At 45.3% G+C, this 24,161-nt stretch overlaps 1 protein-coding gene across 1 annotated transcript in view; it reads right to left on the bottom strand.

Annotated features, from left to right (window-relative positions):
* Positions 1-24,161, bottom strand: part of RERG (RAS like estrogen regulated growth inhibitor) — a 92,740-nt gene that overhangs the window by 46,682 nt on the left and 21,897 nt on the right. The gene's annotated exons all lie outside the window — the stretch shown is intronic.

Here is a 24,161-nt window from a genome sequence, read left to right as displayed (position 1 = left end):
ACCCCTCAACCCACTAGGACCCTCCTCTAGATTGTCCAGCTCCTCCCACTCTTGCTCGGGATCATACACTCTCCCTCCATGACATCACCAAGGGGCTTATGGCACAGGCCATATATCAGACCAACCTATATCCCTGACAGCAGCATGTTTCTAAAAGCATGAAGCAACCACAAAAAGCAAGCAAGTCTTGAACGTCATTATCCAGATGCCCTATCGGCCAGTGTATTATTATTTTTTATTAGTGTATCAACACTAATACAAATTCTCCCCGTGAGGCTTCTTTTATTATTGAGATAGGCACTGGTGCCGTTAGTCTGCAATGAAGCAATTTACGGCGAGAGAATATTTTGTTTAAGTCTGTAAAAGAAACGCTGCTGAAGCCAGAAAAGAATTCCGACAAGTGAATCGGCCAATTTATGAAGCTGAAGAGATGTCAGTCAGATGTCTGGCAGAACATGGAACCATGATCAGCTGATTCAAAATATCCATCATCATTAGGATGGCAGGCTGGTTTCTTTCCTTATCACTCTCACACATGAGAGATAATACAGGGGGCAGGGAGGGAGGAGAGAGAAAGGATTTGTTTATTTCCGAAATGCGTCATAAATCATTCCAGCCTCCACGCATTTCCCGTTGGCAACTCTGATTTGCCTAAGGGCTCATCCACACTTCCGCTCCCCCCCCCACGGAAACCCTCTGTTCACTGCTGAATTGGAGCAAACATCAATTGGCTTTTCTCCAGACTGATGTTTGTTCCAATTCAGCAGCAAAGAGCAGGTTTTCATAGGGAAAGTGGTGGAGAGAGAGTAAAACTGCTCGGAGCCATGCCTAGAAAGCAGAAGTGTAGACAAGACCTGAGTTAGATATACATGGAAGTATAAGAATGGCAAGGAAGTGAGGAAAAAAGGTGGGGAGTTATGCCGGAGATACAACAGCAGGTGAACTGACTCACAAAACTCCCACCACCCTTCAGCACCAGATTAACAGAGGAGCATACAAGGCAGCAATGTCTGTTTGGGGGGATTCATTATTTCAGGAGCTTCACCTCATTCCAGACCCTCCAAGTGTCCCTAATTTCCAAGGACAATCCCAAATTTAAAGAAGTTTCCCTGGTTTCTGATTTGATTGTGGAATGTCCCGCCTTTCTTTAAAGGTAAAGGTAAAGGGACCCCTGACCATTAGGTCCAGTCATGGCTGACTCTGGGGTTGCGGTGCTCATCTCGCTTTATTGGCCGAGGGAGCCGGCCTACAGCTTCCGGGTCATGTGGCCAGCATGACTAAGCCACTTCTGGTGAACCAGAGCAGCGCACAGAAACACCGTTTACCTTCCCGCTGGAGCGGTACCTATTTATCTACTTGCACTTTGATGTGCTTTCGAACTGCTAGATTGGCAGGAGCAGGGACCAAGCAATGGGAGCTCACCCCGTCGCAGGGATTCGAACCACCGACCTTCTGATCGGCAAGTCCTAGGCTCTGTGGTTTAACCCACAGCGCCACGTCCCTATTTTCATCTGAGAAAATTTTGGAGTTATGTGATTCTCAAGCCGAGGAGATAAGTACCTATACAACCTTTAGAGGACATCTGCCCCGTATAGGGAAGGTTTTTTTTTTTAATGTTTAATTTTTTATTATGTGTTTTAAATTTGTTTTTGTATGACAGACCAATATAGCTCATTTTACATTTTACATCCATGTATGCTGATCGAATAAAATACTGACCTTTCCACTACTTTTAAAAGCTAGGAGAAAATAAGGAGGACACAACAGGAAGGAAGGAACTCAGAGGGGACAAAAGTTTGGGGCAGCTTCAGGAGATATCAGGGATGGCATAAAACAAGGTCAGGGCCAGATGTGGTCTCAGGCTGTAAGCAACAGTCCTTGGACCACTAGGCTGAAAACAGTATTCCAATGGGAAGAAATCCCAGATATCGACCTCACCTTTATCTCCAGGGAATAGCTTGTTCCTCAGCAAAATGCAATAAAGAAGCAATTTATCTAGCACATTAGACCCAAGGCTCAGGATGTGCTTTGGCACATTTTTTGCCAAGTGGCACTCCCAGCAACTCATCTAAAGGATAATACCTCAGGAAAGTAATGGGCAGTAGGACCCTGGGGGAACATGGCTGGTGGAAATAGCAATCCAGGGAGAGGGTTGTGGGAGAAGCATGTTGACCAAGGGGTACCAGGGAAGGAGATAAAAGTGGTTCTGCGATACAAGGAAAGAGCTCAAGGGAGGCGGGGATGAGTCTCTTCCCAAAGATGGCTGGGATCTGTGGTTTTAGCCCACTTGCCTCCTTCACTGAAGTTGCCTTTGTTGCTGAGACCCCCAAAGTGAACCTCTAGCCCCCAAGGGACAGTGGAAGACCTTCACTATCAGGGATGGAAGAGAAAGTCAATATTTCTTGCATTTGACAATGAGAAACTACCTGTTTCTCACTTCTTCAACCAACGTGTGACCCAAAATAGAGCCATCCTTCAAAATTTACACTTTTTTGAAATTCCTAGGTGGTTTTCTTTACCAAAGAGTATGTAGGGAAAAAATACATAAGTTAACAGGAAACGTACATAAAAATGCATTTGTAAGTGAAGATAACGTACAAAAATGCATTTGCAGTAAATTGCTGGTGATTTTTTATGAGATCGTTTTCGGCAGCGGCGGGAATCAAAAATTGCAGCAGATATGCAAAGAACTTTAATTTAAGATGGGAGAAACAAGAAACTTAAGGAATGGAAATTGATAGAAATTGGACCATCTCTACTGCCTATACTCATGTCATGGGAAGAATCTCCCTGTAATATTTATTCTTCATCAAGAAATGCTACAGTGGTGCAATGTTCAAATGTATTCAAATATGTCCTATCGCACAAGTCATTCTTGACCCAGATTCCACATCCCTCCCCACCCTCCAATATTTCCCATGTACACCCAATCTGGCTCCATTAACACGACAAATTGAAATATGTGGAATGGCTTTCCTGGTATAACTCACTCTTCCTAAAACATTTATAAGGTGAGGACAGCACAGTGTCACAAACATACAAGATAAAATGAGGGCTTTGAAGGGGGGGGGATACGCGTAACCCCCTCTGCTTTTTAATTTCTAGCAGCAAAAGACTAAATAAAATGACTGACTGCTTTCCCAGAATACAAAACCCCAAACCAACATAAAATAAATATACATGATTAAAGATTAGTCTGTTAGACTAGGGATGGCAGAGGGGTGTGTATTAATTGCACGGTAGATGGTGAATGTATAAAACTCTCACAGAAAATACAAGATCTAGAATTCAAGATCTTCCAAAGGATGTTTTGTTTGCTTATCAGCACATTTATATCCTGCTTTTATTCCAATGAGTTATTTTTGCACCCTTTAATGCTACAACAACCCAGTGAGGTAGGTCTGCCTGAGAGACAGTGCCTGGCCCAAAATCACCCAGTGTGCTTCTCAGAGGCTGAGTGGGGATTCAAACCTGAGTCTCCCATGTTCTAGTCCAACACTCTAACCACTGCACCACTATGGCTCTCTTGTCAACCCAACTTCTCCCACAGAGCAAGGATGGCAAACCCTTTTATTCTCTAGAATGATGACAGTCTCAAATAGTTTGCAAAATAGGCTTCATTGGCAACACAGCACACACATTTGGCTGGGTAATGAAGATCGTTTCAGAGACCAGATTGGTGGTGGTCCTTCGGATCTCCAAAATAAACACACAAAGATTATCAAATGTACACAGAGATTTATTGCTTCTTTCCCTCCCCAGTGACACCACGAGCAAATTTTAAAAACTGAATTTTGATTAGCATTCAGGGCCAGATGAAAGTTTCTCTGGCAGTTGGAAGCAGTCGACTAGTTTGACATCTTTGCTCTGGAGTTATTAAAAATATCACAGATTGGATTCAGCGACTCAGCAACGAGAACGCTTGTTGGGGTGCTATCCTGCAAACTGCTATACAAGAGCTCCTGGAAGACTTCAAAATATGCAGGTGTTGCACAAGAATGTACCCTGAGACCTTGTGAGGGAGCCAGATAGTAGAATCTACACCTTTCATAAAATTTATCAGGGTGGTTCCCCATTTCATGCACAGAAGCTGACCAGACTGGCGACTGAATCATCTTTCACACTGGTTGCCCGATAGCACCCTTCAATGTAGCTGATAGTGGCAGTCTAGCTTATGAGTGAACATCAAGCCATGTGGCATGCACAGCCCTGCCTAACAACGCCTTGCCACTGTCCCCTTCAGCATCAGTTGTCTGATGTGCTTGCCTCATCCTGTCTAAGGAAAGAGCCGGCCCCGGCAAGATCTTGCGCAAGAGATTATGAAGAGGATGACAAACTGAATTTATATAGCCACTTGCCAGTAAATATTCCCCGGACAGCTTACAAACAAAGCAATGCCAAAAAATATATATGCAATATATCATGATTAAAATCAACAAACATAATAAAAGAGAGTGAAAAGAAGATTGCAACAGCGAGAAAGCATTAAACAAATGTGACATCTCCTGTACACCCCTAGATTTCAGATCCAGTTTGTCAGGCAAGAAGCTTGTGCTTAGTTGGGGAACAGTTTTCCATGAGTCAAAGGACACTTTTAGACTCAACCCCATGGCTATTAGCCATGATGGATATGTGGAAACTGTCACTAAATACCTCCTCTTTGAAAACCACTCTACAAACCCCAAAGGAGGGAATCTTCTGGGAATGCTTTACCATAGCAACATTACAAATCAAGCGCTGCCTATCTGGAGGTTAGGTTGCAGCTCGGAGGTAGAGCTCAGAGGTGAAACTCAAGTTTAACATGCAGAAGATCTCAGATTCCCTGTCTGAAATCTCAGAGGGCTGCTACCATTCTATACTTATGCAGTACTGAGCTGGATGGGCCAAAAGACTGACTTGGTGTAAGCAGCTTCCTAGTACTTTGACTGAGCTAGAAGGCCGGTCAGGTATCTGAAGCTAAATTTCATGCATTTAAATGCTAAAGCAGTTGCTTTGATGCTGCATACATGAATATGCATAGTGAATATGGATATGCAGCATTATTCAATACCAAAGGCTTCCAATAATCTCATTTAATTTATTGCACTTTACACTAACACCACCTTGCATGTCAGCTAAATTTAAATCAAGGATTTACAGTCGTACCTTGAACGGAATCCGTTCTGGAAGTCCGCTCAACTTCCAAAAACGTTTGAAAACCAAGGTGCGACTTCTGATTGGCTGCAGGAGCTTCCTGCACTCAATCGGAAGCCGTGGAAGCAGCGCTGGATGTTTGGGTTCCAAAGAACGTTTGCAAAACAAAACACTCGGGGTTTGCGGCATTCGGGAGCCAAAATGTTCGAGTCGCAAGGCGTTCGACAACCAAGGTACGACTGTACACTTTTTCTTTAGGGCACCATTTAAGAAGAAACCCACTAAAGTAACAATTCATAGTAGCAGCAATTCAGAAAAACAACACCTCTCAGTTAAATCTGAAAATAGAGAGGCAGGTTTAAGTGTCTCCAAAGGCTGACCGGAACAAAGCAGTCTTCAAATGACCTCCTGCAAAGCAATTCCAAACCAGCTTTCTGACCCTCTCTAGGGAGGTTTATTTCGGTGGCTTAAAATATTTCCTGCATGTCACACACAGACAGAAAATGGGATGTATCGAGGTGGCTGCTTCATGCCAGCCATGACGTCCTTGCCAATTTCGGTGGGAGATTAGCAAAGGGGTGTTTGAAATTCTCTGCGTCTTTGGGCTTTGACATTTCCGTAGAATTAAACCAGATTCTGCCCCCACCTGAACTGCATCAAGTGGGCCTTATTTACTTGCTTCTTTCAGTGTCTGGGCCCTGTTGAAACATGTTTTACGAGATAATCAAGTTTGTTTAAAGAGTAATCTGACAGATAATGTGGAAAAAATGATCTCTCCTACCCTGGTATGATATATCGCCAATAAAACCAGCTATTGTTAGATTCTGATAAAACAGACAGAAGAGAAAAACAAGGAGTCTGGCTTCTGGAACAGGTTTCTGGAACAGGAAATCTCCACCTGGCCTCTAAGGCATCCTTTGCCAGCCAGGAGTCCAGATGTTTTCAACTCCAACTCCCATCAGTTACTGTCACCAGGCTGCACTGACTGTGGCTAGATATTGCTGTGATGTCTGGTGACTGACGGGTGGCTGGGTGGGAAGTTCATCTGCCAACACAATACAAGGTATTGCAACGGGGTGGCCGACAACCAGAATTTTTTTAAAAAACAGAGAGGCCAGATGCAATGCATTGTCAGCTTATGGAATGCCACTGAGATTGTGCGAAAGAAAGTGTGGCAATTTGAGCTTGCCACGAAACACAGTGGGTATCAAAACTCACATATTAATCCAAACCAGAGAACCATTTTCCCTTTCCCTCCCAATTACCCACCAGCTGCTGTTCTGCTGTTGGCTGCCAATGGTCCCAAAGCTGAGGTTCCTTCCCTTTCCTTCTCCCTGGCACCTGGTAAGCTGGGAAATGCAGTTTCCCGATAGCGCATGGCAAAAAATTAGGAGCAAGTTTAGAAGTTTTCCCCTTGCATTTTTTCTCCACTGTTGCACAAATTTCCTGGCTCCAACATAAATCAATTCACCATCACATCAATTACAATTCCATACTTGGTGGGGGTTGGGGTGGGGGTGGGCGGGCAGAGTGATTTTAGGTGAAATGGTATCTCTGCCCAAGTGTAAAGGGAATCCTTGTTTTTGGCTTGGTGATTCAGTACTTGCTATTAAGGTTCTTCAGGGGAAATACTATTGCGACGGGGTAAGCTCCTGTTGCTCTATCCCAGCTTCCGCCAACCTTGCAGTTTGAAAGCACACTAGTGCAAGTAGATAAATAGGTGGTGGGAATGTAAATGGTGTTTCTGTGCGCTCTGGTTTCTATCATGGTGTTCCATTGTGCCAGAAGCGGTTTGGTCATGCTGGCCACATGACCTGGAAAACTGTCTGTGGACAAATGCCGGCTCCCTCGGCCTGAAAGCAAGATGAGCACCGCAACCCCATAGTTGCCTTTGACTGGACTTAACCATCCAGGGATCATTTTCCTTTACTTTTTACCTTACTATTGATACCACTGAGCATAAGGAAATGGAAACACACCAGGAATGGGAGATAAATTTGATTCAGTTCACATCTAAATGCAAACCTACCTAATTTTTACTTTCCCAAAGAATTCACAAACTGAAACAAAGCTAACCTTTGAAATTCCCACTTCACTCTGAATTTTGCAAGGCAGTTCTCCAGCCCAGTGATGTCCCCAGAGATGCATATACAAGGGTAAACTGTGCATAATAATGCACATATCAGTGAAAATAACATTTAGAATGCAGGGAATTGCTTCTCCACAATGTGTGTTTTTAGGTAGCAATATGACCATGTGCCTATTAGGAGACATTCAATGATGAATTTTCATGAGGACTTGGAAACAAAGAATCTGGAAACTGATGTGGAAATGCGAGGAACTGAACTGGAGATATGAAAAATGAGAAGATGAGAGAAACCAAAATTGACAGAATCTCTCATCCCTAAATCATGTTGAGTAACCTTGCTAGGTAGAGGGAGAAGGGAAATGTTCCATGGCAAAAATTCAGCTCTTGGCAGGTTAATAATATTCTGTATTTTTGTTGGGTTTTGGCTTTGAATGCCTGCCAGAGGCCTCCATCCAATAAAAATGTTATTCCGTTTCTAAGGGTTACACAACACATGAGAATATCGGGCTTCCTAGCATCTAACTAACCACCTTGTTCCCTATGTCTTCTATGGGTCATGCCACACCTTCCCCTTTGACTCAAAAGTTATGAGGGCCCCCAGTCCTTCTGACCTGGACATTTTCCCATGTTTTGCTACTGGATCTGATTTGGGGCAGGGCAAGAGGAGTGCTTCCAAGGAATGGCAAAGGAGTCAAAACCACCCCAGACATCAACAAGAGAGGAGCGCAACTCCTTCACGCCTCCTCTTGCGAGATCTGCCACCAGGTAAAAAAGATCAGAAAAGCCTGCTGGAGCAAACCAGGGGCCCATCTACTGCAGCATCCTGATCTCACAGTGGTCAACCAGATGTCTGTGGGAGATCCACCAGCAGGAACTGAGCACAAAGTATTCTCCCTTCCTGTACTTTACAGAACATGTATTCAGAAGCATTATTGCCTCTGATAGGCAGAGCATAGCCATCATGGATGGAAGCCACTGGTAGCCCTCTTGTCCATGAATTTGTCTAATACTCTTTCAAAGCCATTCTAGGTTGCTGGCCATCACTGCCTCCTGTGGCAATGAGTTCCAGAGTTTAACGGTGGGCTGTGTGAAAAAGTACCGTATTTCTTGCTCTATAAGACTCACTTTTTCCCTCCTAAAAAGTAAGGGGAAATGTGTGTGCATCTTACGGAGTGAATGCAGGCTGCACAGCTATCCCAGAAGCCAGACCAGTGAGAGGGTTCGCTGCTTTCACTGCGCAGCGATCCTGCTTGCTGTTCTGGCTTCTGAGATTCAGAATATTTTTTTTCTTGTTTTCCTCCTCCAAAAACTAGGTGCGTCTTGTGGCCTGGTGCGTCTTATAGAGTGAAAAATACGGTGTTGTTGTTGTTGTTTAGTCGTTTAGTCGTGTCCGACTCTTCGTGACCCCATGGACCAGAGCACGCCAGCCACTTCTGTCTTCCACTGTCTCCCGCAGTTTGGTCAGACTCATGTTTGTAGCTTTGAGAACACTGTCCAACCATCTTGTCCTCTGTTGTCCCCTTCTCCTTGTGCCCTCAATCTTTTCCAATATCAGGGTCTTTTCCAGGGAGTCTTCTCTTCTCATGAGGTGGCCAAAGTACTGGAGCCTCAGCTTCAGGATCTGTCCTTCCAGTGAGCACTCAGGGCTAATTTCCTTAAGAATGGATGCGTTTGATCTTCTTGCAGTCCATGGGACTCTCAAGAGTCTCCTCTAGCACCATAATTCAAAAGCATCAATTCTTTGGTGATCAGCCTTCTTTATGGTCCAGCTCTCACTTCCATACATCACTACTGGGAAAACCATGGCTTTAACTATACGGACCTTTGTTGGCAAGGTGATGTCTCTGCTTTCTAAGATGCTGTCTAGGTTTGCCATCGCCTTTCTCCCAAGAAGCAGGCGTCTTTTAATTTCATGACTGCTGTCACCAACTGCAGTGATCATGGAACCCAAGAAAGTAAAATCTTTCACTGCCTCCATTTCTTCCCCTTCTATTTGCCGGGAGGTGATGGGCCCAGTGGCCATGATCCTCGTTTTTTTGATGCTGAGGTTCAGACCAAATTTTCGGTACTTTCTTTTATTTGTTTCTCCATGCCATCCATAATTCTATAAACATCAAATTGGAATTTGAACCTGGCATGGCCCAGTCTTAGTCCAACAGATTATCCACTACACCACAGTGGCTCTAGGGTGTTGCACTGCAGCATCGAACTGTGACAGAGCCTTGAAAGGCTGAAACACTGTAGCTTCTTCTAGATCTCAATGGGTGTGCAAAGCAGGATCATGTTTGTGTGGAAGGCAAGGAAATCCTTCCCTTTCTCTGAATGCATTCATTTCTCTCTGCTGAAATGCTTCATGAAGACAATCTGCTAAAAAGAAGTCTTTTTTTGTGTTTTTACAAGGGGGTGAGGGCAGGAGAAGAAACCCTGCCCTCCATAGACAAAGCATAGCATCACTGCTGAGAATAACTCTTGCTGTTCTCGACAGAAGACCATCCAAGATAATGGAGCTACATGCTGGACTTGATTGCTGCCTTGAGGAGATTAGTATAAATGGCTGCTTGCGCCAGCCTTCCTGATGTCAGGAACTGGAAAAAGTACATCTTGAGCTACTTGTGAATGGCAGCCAACAGAGGTCCCTGCAAATGAGTTGCCTTGACTGTTTTATCACACTGTTAGCTTACGTGTTTGCTTAGGAACAATCTTTCAGATTACTATTCTATTTATAACATAGGCTCCTGCAGGTTGGAAACCTTAACTCATTAGCTTAATTCAGGCACAGTTTCTGCTAATCATGGTTTACAAAACAAACCATGGCTTGAGCCCCCACATTTATAGGCCAGGGGTAGCCATGATTGTGCCTCTGGGGAAGCAATAATCCTTTCCATCTTATGTTTCCAGATTTAGGCATTCAGCTACCCACTGCCTCTGTACTTTCAATCATAGAATCAGAAGAGACTGATGAGAACATCTCGTTCATCCCTCCCCTACAATGCAAGATGGAGCTACATTGGCTGTGCCACCACTGCTTAAGTATCTCCTTCAAAGAGGAGCCCACCAGCACCTGAGGTCATTTGCTAGGAAGTGGAAAGGCCCATTAAATCAGGGGTGGCACCTTCTACATGCCACTGACTACAACTCCCATCATCCCTGATGACTGGCCATGCAGAAGAAGCATTTTCTTTCTGTCTATCTGGAATCTTCCCAACGTTCAGCTTTACTGAGTGGCCCAAAGTTTGAGAGAAGACCACCTCCCTATCCACTGTTTCTATACCAGGTATGAGGAACCTTTGGTCCTCCAGATGTTGCTGAACTGCAATTCCCATCATCCCTGGCCACTGGCCATGCTTGCTGGGGCTGATGGGAGCTATAGTTCTGCAGCAGCTGGAGTACCAAATGTTCCCTATCCCTGCTCTACACCATGCATAATTCTCACTGAGAGCCAGTGTGGTGTAGTGGTTAAGAGCGGTAGTCTCGTAATCTGGGGAACCGGGTTCGCTTCCCCGCTCCTCCACATGCAGCTGCTGGGTGACCTTGGGCCAGTCACACTTCTTTGAAGTCTCTCAGTCCCACTCACCTCACAGAGTGTTTGTTGTGGGGGAGGAAGGGAAAGGAGAATGTTAGTCGCTTTGAGACTCCTGAAGGGGAGTGAAAGGCGGGATATCAAATCCAAACTCTTCTTCTTTTTCTTCTTATACATCTCTATCATACCTCCTGTCCACTTGCTTACCATTTTTCTAATAAAAGAGAGATCCAAATGTTGCTGCTTTTGCAAATGTGGGATTCTGGGTGTTGTTAGAGTACAACCCCCATCATCCCTAAACACTGGCTGGGCTGATGCTGGAGCCAAACAGCATCTAGAGGCTAGCCCTGGTTTTGGACTGTTCCAGAGGACCTGAGATTGAAAATGTCAGTGTAGACAGTACTGAGATGCTGGGTCAATGGCCAATAAGGCATCAAAAATGCTGGTTTTCCAATGGGAAGGGAACTTCTGCTGTGGAAGAACATTCAAACGTAAGTCTTCCACTTGCACTTTGACATTTATTTACTTAAGGACTCACTTAATATTAAAGAAACCTCCCTTAGCAGTGTGCAAAACTCAACATGTAACAACAACATATAATCATTAACCCCCACATTGTTATAACAACAGATGAAATACAAATCAGAATTGCCAACTACGGGGTTCGGGTTCAGTAACCAAAATTCAGCAGTCACAGGAAGTCTGGATGAATACCCTGGTCTTTAAAAGCATCTCGTGTTTTTGACCCAGGAACTTTGTGCCATGCCATTTATTTCCATGGACACATCCATCAATTGCTCCAGAATCAGAAAAAGATCTGGCTTTCAATCCAGTGGATCCACACAACTGCTGCCAGATCTGCCAGCGCACATTTCACAAAGGGTGAAATATTTTGGAAAGGGGGGAAATAAGTCAACTGCCTAATGACTTCACAGGAAACAATGCGGCTGAGAATCTGTGCCCAACCTCGCTGACCCAAACCGTTGAGGGAGTTCTGCCTCACATACCACATTTGTTAAGTAAGAGCAAAAAAATGATTAACTGTGGCCAGGCTGAAGAGCAACATGGTCCTATTAATAGAATGTTCCTGGGCTTACACTTCTTTGGTAAGAAAGCATTCACTCAGTGAACTAACTGAGCAATCATATGCTTGAGTTACACCCACTAGGATCACTCCCAGACCACCTTGCAGCGGTGGAGCAAAATGCTACGCCGATGGGGGGAAAAAGAAAGAAGATGTGCTGGTTTAAGCAATATCTTTGTGCCAGTGGGTGGAATCTGTGACTTAAACACAAACAGGGCAATTCTACAGCATCAGCTCCAGAGCATTCAAACTAACATCAGGAAGAACTTTCTGACAGTAAGAGCAGTTCGACAGTGGAAACGGACTCCCTTGGGAGGTTGTAGAGTCTCCTTCCTCGGAGGTTTTTAAGCAGAGGTTGGATGGCCATCTGTCATGGATGCTTTTGCTGAGATTCCTGAATTGCAGGGGTTGGACTAGATGATCCTCAGGGTCCCTTCCAACTCTACAATTCTATGATTCTATGAAATTCAGGAAGGAGCTCCCAAGGGAGACCGCTGTCAAACAGCTCTTGCCATTAGAAAGTTTTTCCTGACGTTTAGTCGAAATCTCATTTTTTTGTAATTTGCTGGCATGTGATTAAATCCTACCTGGGGTGGGGGGGGAATCAGTGATTTGGGAATGCCCCAAGTTTCAGAATTTTTGCAGCAACTCTTTCCCCTAAAGCTCACCCAGCCTTGCTGAGCAAAGCTTTAGCAGCATGTATTGATGTTCTTTCTGGCTCAGCTGGTTTTCACAGGTCTGAGGATGTCTAAATAGTGCAGAACAACAGGGGCTGACAATGAGCTTCCCCTCCCCCCCCCCCCCCCGGCCAATTCATCATGCTGTAAAATGAAACGGACAAAAGGCAAGGAGTTCTCATTGATCCAAAGGCCACACTCAACAAAAACACACGCTAGCATCACTGACGATAACAGTTTTCCTATTGGAGGAGGGAGCGGTGGAAATACCTGGGTGTTCTGTGCTGAGATAACCACTATTTCTAAGTTATTAAATTAATAGGAAGCATCTCTCTCTCTGTGTGTGAGAACCTTGAGTTAATCACTCAGATCCGGCATATTGCAAAAGAGTAGCCTGTAGGCCCCCTGCCGCTTCCCTCTGTCAATATTCCAAATGAAAATGCCACAAAAGGAGTAATCATTAACTGTGATGCATGTTAGCTGCTCCTCAGCCAACAGGATTTTGGCTCTGAAATTTTGCTCTGATATTTTGCTGCTTCCAGAAAGCAATTATGGCATTTGCTATAAAGCAGGTGCGAAAAGCAGCCGTGTGCCCCAGTGTGTACCAAGAGGCTTTCATCTAACCTGTGTTTTCTCATTTCAGAAGCCATCTCCCATCTAACCAGCAACTATTCCGGCAGGTTATACAGGAGAGGGAAAGAGAGAGGATTGCAGGGACTCTTTGTCCACTCTGCTGAAAGGCCAGCGACTTTGGGCTCCTCTTCTCTGCATCATTCCATTCCAGCTGGCCATTGCAACAACTTTGTAACTAAAAATTGGTGCCTTTTCCAGAACTTTTTTCCTTTAACTTGGTGCCTTTTAGTTGATAAACCCAAGAAAACAGAGTCTCTTCTCACTGACCTTGGTAAGTGACTCTGGAAACCATTTTTAGCTGAAGCGTGGGCTGAAAACACTTTTAATAAATGCAATAATGAATATTTACGCACTCTTTTAGATGAGCTTGAATCCAATAAATTTCACTAATGGGGAAACATGGTTTTGAAGGTGTATCTCTAATCAACTGTCTTTGCTGCCAGGACTAGACTAGAAATAGGCCAAGAGGATATCATTTTCTAAAGGCTTTATGAGTAGCTAATACAGAAGATTTGAGGGCAGTTTGCATCAATGGAGGTTTGTAGTCATGATCACAGGACATGATGTGGATGGATATGTCAGAAATTTGACAGGCACAATCCACTTGGAGGTGCTACTCTGCCTGCAGATTTTATCCATTTATGTGTGTGTGTGTGTGTGTGTGTGTGGGAGTTTGTTATGTATATACATATTCAAATACATACATGCAACAGGAGCAAAACAGAGTTTTGGATTTAGCTGGTCAGAGTTGGATGCAAATAAAGAATTGAATTGGAGTGGCACACAGAAAATCTGAACCAGATCAGTTTGCTGCCAAATGCTACAAATACAGATACAAGATGAATCTTGTGATCGCAGCACTGCTCTTGTGAATACTGTTATTTGAAGGACTTTCTTGAAAATAAAATTTAAGGAACTACACAGCTCATGCCATGTTCCCCTCTTGAGGCCTTTCTTTTCTTTTCTTTTCTTTTCTTTTCTTTTCTTTCATTCTCTCTCTCCTTTTTTGTAGACCTCCCATAAGGAGGGGATGGCCTCGGGCCCCATGAATGTGCTGGAAGTGGCTTTTGCTTTCCAGTTATCTGTCAGTTTCAGCGTAGTGAGGAAATATTGCTGGAAATGTCCAAGCATTGCAAGGCAGAAAGGAAGCCAAAACTAATTTTTTGGCTCCTGCCGTGAAAAGAATCTAAATGTAGATCACAAAAAGGTTTGTGTTTTGGTTTTTTTTGTACATGTCTTGAATGTGAAAGGTACTTATTTTGGCTGTTGAAGTGATAAGAAATATCTTATGAGCTTGACGGCTGTGCGAGACTTTGGGATTTATTTATTTTTTAAAAAGCTTTTCAACTGAATCAGCCTTTAAAAAAAACAAGCCCACAGAAGACCTCCAGTTCTTTTCGAGCTACCAAAGACAGTGTAGAACTCAGCATTATGAGAGCAGAGGCATGAGGTAGCAATTCAGACATAACAAAGCACCTCAGGTCAAAATGCAAGCGCCCAAGACAGCTGGAGAGAAACAGGGTATATAAGTGTTTATACACTAATGCTCAAAAGCTTCTGATCCAAGATGGGTGAACTGGAGCACTGGGTGTTAGAGAACAGCATTGATGTGGTAGGTGTTACCGGAGACCTGGTGCAGGGATTCCCAAACTTGGGTCTCCAGCTGTTTTTGGACTACAACGCCCATCATCCCTAGCTAGCAGGACCAGGGGTCAGGGATGGTGGGAACTGTAGTCCAGCTGGAGACCCAACTTTGGGAAACCCTGACCTGGTGGATTGGAAAGAACCAGAGGGAGACAAACTCTGCAGGAAGCACGAGGAAGGGTGTACTGCAAGTGGCATTGCTCTGTAGACAATAATAATAATAATAATAATAATAATAATAATAATAATAATAATAATAATAATAGTTTATTATTTATACCCCGCCCATCTGGCTGGGCTTCCCCAGCCACTCTGGGCAGCTTGCAACAACATATTAAAATACAGTAATGCATCAAACATTAAAAGCTTCCCTAAACATGGCTGCCTTTGTCTTCTAAAAGTCTGGTAGTTCTTGTTCTCTTTGACATCTGGTGGGAGGGCATTGAACTGAATGAGCCAGAACTCCCCAAAGAGGCAGATTCCTCCACCGAATTATTATGGGTGGTGATGCCTGGCTCCAAAAGCAATTTGAAATTGGGAATGTGCTGTTGTCCCCTGTATCAAAATGCTCAGGGAGCTCTTGAGATGGAAATGGGATCAGGGGAGCATCCAGAATAGATGTTGTAGTTATGAGTGACCAACCGCCCTCACACAGAGGGTTTTCCTATCATGATAAAGAGAGAAAAGTTATTGATAAACATAGACAACTGTGCCCTAAAACAGCAGGTCACACACTCAATCAGAGGGAAGGTAACCCGGGACTTGCTTTTAAATGGTACCCGGGACGTAGTGTGGTTGAATCACTTGGGAACAGCAGCGATAGGGCTATCAAATTCAGTATCGGCCAATCGCCAAGAAAATCCAGCATGGTCAATTTCGACTTCAAAAGAGGAAATTTTCCCCCAGTAATGGAGGGGATTGGTAAAAAGGAAGTTGAAAAGCACAGCCAAGAGAGCCAAATCGCTTCAAAACACTTGGAAGTTGTTCAAAACCACACAATGTTAGAAGCTCCGCTGTAACTAATGAAACACTCAGTAAAGCGAGTCCTGTTTTGCCTCCTTTCTCTGCCTGAAGATTCGGTGTACATTAGAGTTAACTGAACAATGCTAAGGCGTACTGGGTTGCAAGGAACTTGAATGGGAACCCCAGTAAGCTGTGATACGATGGTCAGTTCCATGTTTAGTAGTATTTTTAATCCAATCCCTCTGCCTTCAGTGGTAAGTCAGCAACATGGCCATTTGTATCTTGTATTGTGCGTGTGCACTTATCTTAAGAACAATGACATTATGTTTGCCTCCAGGAGTGCCAATGTTTTACAGAAACCACACCAATTCCCCATAAAACAAGACAAAACCAAATCCCAGTAATACTGACACACCCAGAGCTGGCATACACTCTCTCCACTATGACAGCTCTTCTTCCAAAACAGGACTCCTCCGAAGTGTGAGACAGCATGGAACAAATTAATCTAGTTTTCTTGGCATCATACAAGTCGACAGCCCACACCTCGTACTCTGTAATGAAGTGCGTGCATCTTCCCTTGTGGGGAATAGGCCTACTATTCCCATTTTAAGCAAAGTAATTAGAGACCTGAGGCCACACAGAAAGCTGCGCAGCTTCCTTTGGCCGTGTTGAAAACTGACCCCAAATCTCCCATTTTCCAGCAGCAGGACTCTCTCCACTAACGCAAGCCAACCTTAGCAGAAAATCACATCTTCCTCCGTGGGTGGTTCCCAGCTGGGACAGGCATACCTGGGATGGACGGGTGTGGGGAGGCAACCCCAGGACCAACTCTAGACACAGTCTTGCTGTCTTTGTTGCCCCCTCCCTCTCTAGCTCTGTAGCCAAAATGCAAAACTACCCCACAGCATGTGAGGGAGCTGCGCACCCTCATGGAGCTCTCCTCAAATCACAGGCTAGACAAAGCTGTCTCAGGCCAGGTCAGATCACTGGTTCATCTAGCTCACGCTTCCTCAACCTCGGCCCTCCAGATGTTTTGAGACTACAATTCTCATCATCCCTGACCACTAGCTAGGGATCATGGGAGTTGTAGGCCAAAAACATCTGGAGGGCCGAGGCTGAGGAAGCCTGATCTAGCTCCATAATGTTGACACTGACTGGTAGTGAGTCTCCAAGCTTTCCTTGGAGATGCTGAGGATTGAACCTGGAACCTTCTGCACGGAAAAGCATCTGTTCAGCTGTGGAGTTGTGGCCCTTACGAATGGGGAACGCTCTCACTTTCGGCTCAGGTTTAGCAAGCTTAGGATTAAAGGAAGATGCACAGGCAGATACAGACCCTCCAAGTAATAATAACTTATTACTTTCACCCCACCCATCTGGCTAGGTTTCCCCAGCCACTCTGAGCAGCTTCCAACAGAATATTAAAAACACAATAAAACATCAAACATTAAAAACTTCCCAATACAGGGCTGCCTTCAGATGTCTTCTAAAAGTCTGATAGTTGTTTATTTCTTTGACATCTGATGGGACGGCATTCCACAGGGCGGGCACCACCACTGAGAAGGCCCTCTGCCTGGTTCCCTGTAACCTCACTTCTTGCAGTGAGGGAACCGCCAAAAGGCCCTCAGCACTGGACCTCAGTGTCCGGGCTGAATGATGGGGGGGGGGGGAGATGCTCCTTCAAGTGTCCCTATTTTTCAGGGACAGTCCTGGATTTACAGAAGCCATTCCAGTTTCTGATTTAATCCTGGAATGTCCCGCTTTTCCTTAGGACATCCCTATTTTCATCAGAGAGGTGTTAGAGGGTATGGAGTTATGTGACGACCGAGCCAAGGAAATAAGTAACTATACAAGCTTTAGAAGGCATATGAAGGCAGGCCAGTATAGGGAAGTTTTCTTTAAAAAAAAATTTTAAATGTTTTATTATGTTTTTATGTATGTCAGAAGCTGCCCATGTTGGAATTCTGCCTCGGTCAGAGGAATGTGCCAGTCTTCCAGGCACCGGCAGATATTCCTTGGCGACCTCCCCGCTGCGCCACTCTGCTGATAAGCAGGCGAGGTCTCGGCGATTTTTCTCAGGCTATGAGGAAAACACACCGTTCTTCCTCTCTCCCCTTTGGTGTCCCCCAGGGAGGGGAAAGAAGCAGACAGAAAACTATTTACATCCTTTATTTCTGTCTCTCACATCAGTACAGAGAAAACATGTCTGCACTCCACAGCAGTAAGAAAAAACTCCACCCATGTACTTCCAGTACTGGTCATATGACACACACTGAGCTCACATCCGGTGCTCAATAAGGTGAATGGACTGCCCCTTTCTTCCCATGGCAACAGTCACAAACATCCTGTTTGGCTTTGCAGCCACAAGCAGCTGACTGAGCTGCTAGAGCCTTTGCTTGCTGCAGCATTGCTGCTTTATGGTAACAGCCCAGAGTGGCTGGGGTAACCCTGCTAGATGAATGCGGTATAAATAATATATTATTATCAATATTATTATTATAGAATAAGACGTCCCTATTTTCATTGGATAAATGTTGGCGGGTATGCAGATATTGTGGATATTCCTGGTGGATTTTGCACGACTATTTCAGCTCTACTGATGGCATCAGCTGACCTGTGCTGAATATCATTAAAAGCAGCTATCTTTCTCCTACTCCCTGGCCTCTCACCCCATGGGACAAACATTCCTATCCAGGGGGCAGGTAGCAGCAGCAGAAGCCCCATCAGTCTGTATGAAAGGATCACATAGAAAGACAAAGCCACAGAAGCTCAGGGGGCTTTAAGAAGTATAACAAAACAAAACAAAAAAACCTCACCAAACAAACTGGGTCATTGGAGGTGTCAGGAAAACCACTGATATCAAAAGACCCTTTGTTCAGAGTCTAAATGTATCATCTGAAGTGTCGAACAGACGAATCTGAAGCAGCCACAGAAGCCTCACACGCCTTTTGTCTCACATGAAAGAAAGCATTTTTCACACTGCAGAACGGTAGTGTGACGTGAAAGGATTGTGACCGAAATAAAATCCTTGGAAGTGATTGGGGCATGCGGTGATAAATATCTTAAAGCTCCCAGCTAATGGATTATAACAACTTCCTTCGGAACTGCAATATATTTTTATTTATAGATTGGATACAAAAGTTACATTCTGTGTGAGTCTATAGTAACACACACACACACACACACACACACACACACACACAGTGCATTTGCTCAAAAGTCCACATGTGCTAACAGGTCTAAAAAAAATTGGTGGACCCTTTTTATGTATTCCATAATTTCCTCCTGAGGGAGTTTATAGTCCTTCACACAATAAATATAGGTGCAATTTTTTATACCTGGTGCAATTGCAGATGGAGATGGGGAAGAAAGTGGCCCAATGTTGTGTAAGATTAGAGAAAGCTTGAGCTGGGTCTGTCCAAGACATTTTGCTGTCCGAGGCATAGGACAGGATAACACCCACCCCCAATCCAACCAGAAGTCAACTAGATTGGCAGTTATATCTTATTCCAACAATGACCATACTCCTTGGCACCTCAGGACAGCAAACTAGCAGGCCACATGGCACAAACCGCTCTGTCTTCCGATCACTTGCCACTGCTGTGCACTGCCAGTATCAGCCACCAGAGGCAGCTGACTCACTTTACCTAACAGTAGGGCCAACCTACCCCTGGGTTCAAATCCCCGTTCTGCTATCCAGATGATGTTGAGTCATTCACCCTCAGTCTCAGCCTAACCCACCTCACAAGGCATAAGAAGAGGTACAGAGGGGGGGGGGGGAGAACTGCACACCATACCCCAAGTTCCTTGAAGGAAAAGCAGAACGGAAACATAACAGATTATACTTGTCAAGGACAAAGCTTTAGCATTTGCTTAATTCACATTCCGGAGACACACAAAGGCTCACCTCCCCCCAGCCGTAAGTTTCCCCCAGTTCTGCAACCGCAAACCTCACATTACTATTTATTTTTTACATACATTAGAAAAAACCAAACCAAACTTTTTAAAAACATTGCATGCTAAATAACCAGGGTCTAGTTTGTTTCCCTTTCCCCCACATTTCCATTTCTTCCAGCTGTGCTTTGCAGTCAGCGGGGCTATTTACAAGATTATATCTCTCTCTCAACTGGATGCACGCTGGACTCCTGGGCTAGCTATTTTTACAAACAGTGTGTGCTCGTTTGGTTGCTGTGTTGTTGTTTTTGTGTGTGTGTGTGTTTAAAAACACCCCAAAAGGGATTAAATATGAATATGAATAAGAGCTACATCTGCAGTTGCACTTAGTAGGATAAAAGTCACAAGGGCACATAATCCATGTGCTTTAAAGAATACATTTATCACCATGTGGAATTAAGATGAAATCTGTATGTGTGTGTGTGTGAGAGAGAGAGAGAGAGGGGGGGGAGAGAGGGGGGCGGGGAAGAGAGAGAGAGAGAGAGAGAGAGAGAGAGAGAGAGAGAACATATGCTTTCCTTGACCCACAAACCACAATGCCCTGAAGGGACCTTCTACTGAAGTCAGCTTGACTCTGGCCCAATGCATTTATTGTTTTAAGCCAGACCATTAGCTGACGCAAACTAATTCAGGTAGCGAGAGCCGCATTCCCTTCTCTGCAGGCTTCCAGAGGCCACTCGCCAATGGAGGGCAGGGATGGAGGCACAATTGGGTACAGCCATGAAGGCAAATGTTACCTTCGTGCAGTAGGCTAGTTTCTCCTCTCTCCATTCCATCCAGGCAAGCAGGAGGCATCAATAGAGCACAAGGACACATTCCAGCCAGGCAACCACACTCAAAGAGGATGCAGAGAAAGCCCATGATGGATGTGGCTGGGGAAAGCATGTGACCTGGGCATCACCAGACAGACAGGCCTCCGACACTGAATTAGCTAAAGGTAAAAGGACCCCTGACCATTAGGTCCAGTCGTGACTGACTCTGGGGTTGTGGCGCTCATCTCGCTTTATTGGCCGAGGGAGCCGGCGTACAGCTTCCGGGTCATGTGGCCAGCATGACTAAGCCGCTTCTGGCAAACCAGAGCAGTGCACGGAAATGCCATTTACCTTCCCACTTGCACTTTGATGAGCTTTCGAACTGCTAGGTTGGCAGGAGCAGGGACCGAGCAACGGGAGCTCACCCCGTAGCGGGGATTCGAACCGTAGACCTTCTATGGCAAGTCCTAGGCTCTGTGGTTTAACCCACAGTGCCACCCGCGTCCTTAACACTGAATTAAGGGATAGACAGTAATAATGTCTCCTACTGAGAGCAGGGCACAGTCACGTATTTGAAGGTCTGTCGGTGAACAAGTCTCTTATTTCAGGGATGGGGAACCTGTGACGCTCCAGATATTGCTGGTGTACAATTCCCATCATCCCAGACCCACTGAGAGCACTGGTTAGTTGGAACTGGAGTCCAACAACATCTGAACGGCCTGCCCCTGTTCTGTTTCAAGGTCTTTTGGGTCCAGTTTAATGATAAAAGTGAGAGAGAGCTGGAGTCTGGATGCGGCCCATCAAGAGTTCACACCCAGAACCAGTCCAGTCTACCTGCTATGGATGACAAGATGTAGTTCTATTTAAATTTCAGTAAACTTCAGAAGATCATTCTGAAGTTTTCTGCTGGCTGGGGCTGATGTGAGTTGCAGTCCAGAGAGCACTAGGTTGGTGAAAGCTTACCTAGCCCCCAGCCTAAAGCGTCATTGGTTAGCTCAGTTGGTTAGAACGTGGCGCTGATAATGCAAAGGTTGCGGGTTCAATCCCCATATGGGCCACCTGCATTGCAGGGGGTTGGACTAGATGACCCTTGGGGTCCTAATTCTAAGGCAACTTCTGCATTCTTATGAATCCTTTTCCATGTCCCCTGCAGCAGATTCGGGGTTGGGACAGTACAAAGCCTCCTTTCAGCTTCTGGGAAGAACATTTTTCCACATTAATTCTGCCACAAGCTCCTGCTCTTTCATCTCCACCCACTTCCTTTACAATTCCAGCATGGAAATGGAATCAGTGACCTACGAGCACTCGGGGATTTCGTACTCTGTCAAAAGGAGGCCTGATGTTTTCTGCACATTTTCAGCTTTCCCCTCCATCAGCTACCGTCTTTAACATTTCTGGGATTCCAGATGGCATCTGAGCACATCCTCTTGTAGAAATTCACATTTCTTATGCGTCCATGTATCGGCTGCTTTCCTCCCTTCCTTTGGGCTTCATTCTTCATGTCTCGATAGCTTTTTGAGCTGCATGTCAAGAACCCTGGGTAGTGACACCTGCATGAATTATTTCCAGCTTCCTTGCTAGATTTTGTGCTCCAGCACAAATGGAGTTCAGGGTGGGAAGTTGCCCTTTGCATCTGAGACAACAAAGGAGGATCACCTCCAGACTTTCAGCATTTTGCAGCAGTGGCGTAGCGTGGGGGGTGCAGGGGGGGCCAGCCGCACCGGGCGCAACATTTTGGGGGGCCGCGCTCGCAGCTCTCTGCCCCAGTGTGGTGTAGTGGTTAAGAGCGGTAGTCTCGTAATCCTGGGGAACCAGGTTCGCGTCTCTGCTCCTCCACATGCAGCTGCTGGGTGACCTTGGGCTAGTCACACTTCTTTGAAGTCTCTCAGCCCCACTCACCTCACAGAGTGTTTGTTGTGGGGGAGGAAGGGAAAGGAGAATGTTAGCCGCTTTGAGACTCCTTAAAGGGAGTGAAAGGCAGGATATCAAATCCAAATCCAAACTCTACCTGGCTCACTCACTCTCTCTCACTGCAGTGCTGGCTGTGCGAATCCAATCCGAGCTGCCAGGTCGCCACCCACTGTGGAGGGGGAGGGTGCCAGGCGTGCGTTGCGGTGCGGAGCGGAGAGAGAGCGAGGGAGGGAGGGACTATCTGGGGGAGGGACAGTGCAGTGGCCGCCCAGCACAGCGCTTAGCACGGGAGAGAACCACACCCGATCAGCCCAGGCAGCAGCAAGAAGAAGCTGGCAGCGGCGGCAGGTTAGGGGTTAGGGGTGCAAATTACTTGCCTTGCCCCGGGTGCTGACAACCCACGCTACGCCGCTGTTTTGCAGGAAGGATTCAAACACACGCTGTAAATTTGGGTTGCACCTGTAAACTGCTCTTTCACCTCAGCATAACAAATACTACTTGTATTTTAAAGGACTTGTTTGCAGTTAGGAATGTGATGAAGAATGGAAGGCAAAGGAAGAACGAATGGCTAACAGGAATATGTGTGAATGCCACACGAACAAATATGATCATGGAATCACAGAATTGTAGAGTTGGAAGGGACCGTAGTCCAACCCCCTGCAATGCAGGAATATGCAGCTGTCGTATAGGGGGATCGAACCTGAAAACAATGAATGTTCATTGCTATAGCATATGTCAGTGTAAACCTGCTTTGGGGGCAATAAACCATAATTCAAACCATGTTTCAAAAGGTAATCATATTAGAAATGAAGCTTTCACTTTCATTTACCTCAGTCCAGGGAACCTCCGGCTTCTAGGTGAGCTGAGTATATATAGAAAGTGCCTTGAATTAGAACAGCCACTCTTGAGGAATGCTGCCTTAGGTGTGAATTCTGAATTGTTTTTAAACCTATTTTCAGGTTTGTACTGTTTAAAAGACTACTTTAGCCATTCTTCTGATACAGCTAAATTGCCTTGAGACATATGCATGTAAAATGCAATTCATAAATTCATAACAGCTAGGAGAACCCAACATACTGAATCCTTAGGAAGTTGTAGGTTTGCTTTAATAAGTTGCAATTTTTTATGCCATCAGACACCAGGGCCTGAAAACTCTCATTTTCCCGGCTGCATCTTTGCCTGTGCCCAACACCTGACACAATCCATGATGGCAGGTGGACATGACTTGGCTAAAATGGCCGGTGTGTGTGTGTGTGCAGAGGTTCCCATACCCTCCAACTGTCCTGGAAGTACAGAAGCCATCCCAGCTTCTGAATTGATCCTGGAATGTCCTGGGAATGAGCCAGTGCCACACACTCGTAAAAAGGTAAAAGGTAAAGGACCCCTGGATGATTAAGTCCAGTCAAAAGCGACTATGGGGTACGGTGCTCATCTCGCTTTCAGGCCAAGGGGGCTGGCATTTGTCCATAGACAGCTTTCTGGGTCATGTGGCCAGCATGACTAAACCGCTTCTGGCACAACGGAACACCATGACGGAAACCAGAGCGCATGGAAATGCCATTCACCTTCCTGCCACAGCAATACCTATTTATCTACTTGCACTAGTGTGCTTTTGAACTGCTAGGTTGGCAGGAGCTGGAACAGAGTAAATCCCCATCATGGGGATTCAAACCGCTGACATTCTGATTGGCTAGCCCAAGAGGCTCAGTGGTTTAGACCACAGCGCAACCCGTGTCTCAGCCACATTGTCATACGAGTCAGCTAACTCTCACCTTCTGATTTTCATCAGGGGAATGATGGAGAT

This window comes from Podarcis erhardii (genome assembly GCF_964252035.2).
Source record: "Podarcis erhardii genome assembly, chromosome: 10".
In the NCBI taxonomy this organism is placed as follows: domain Eukaryota; kingdom Metazoa; phylum Chordata; class Lepidosauria; order Squamata; family Lacertidae; genus Podarcis; species Podarcis erhardii.
This window is presented reverse-complemented; position numbering and strand designations above follow the sequence as displayed.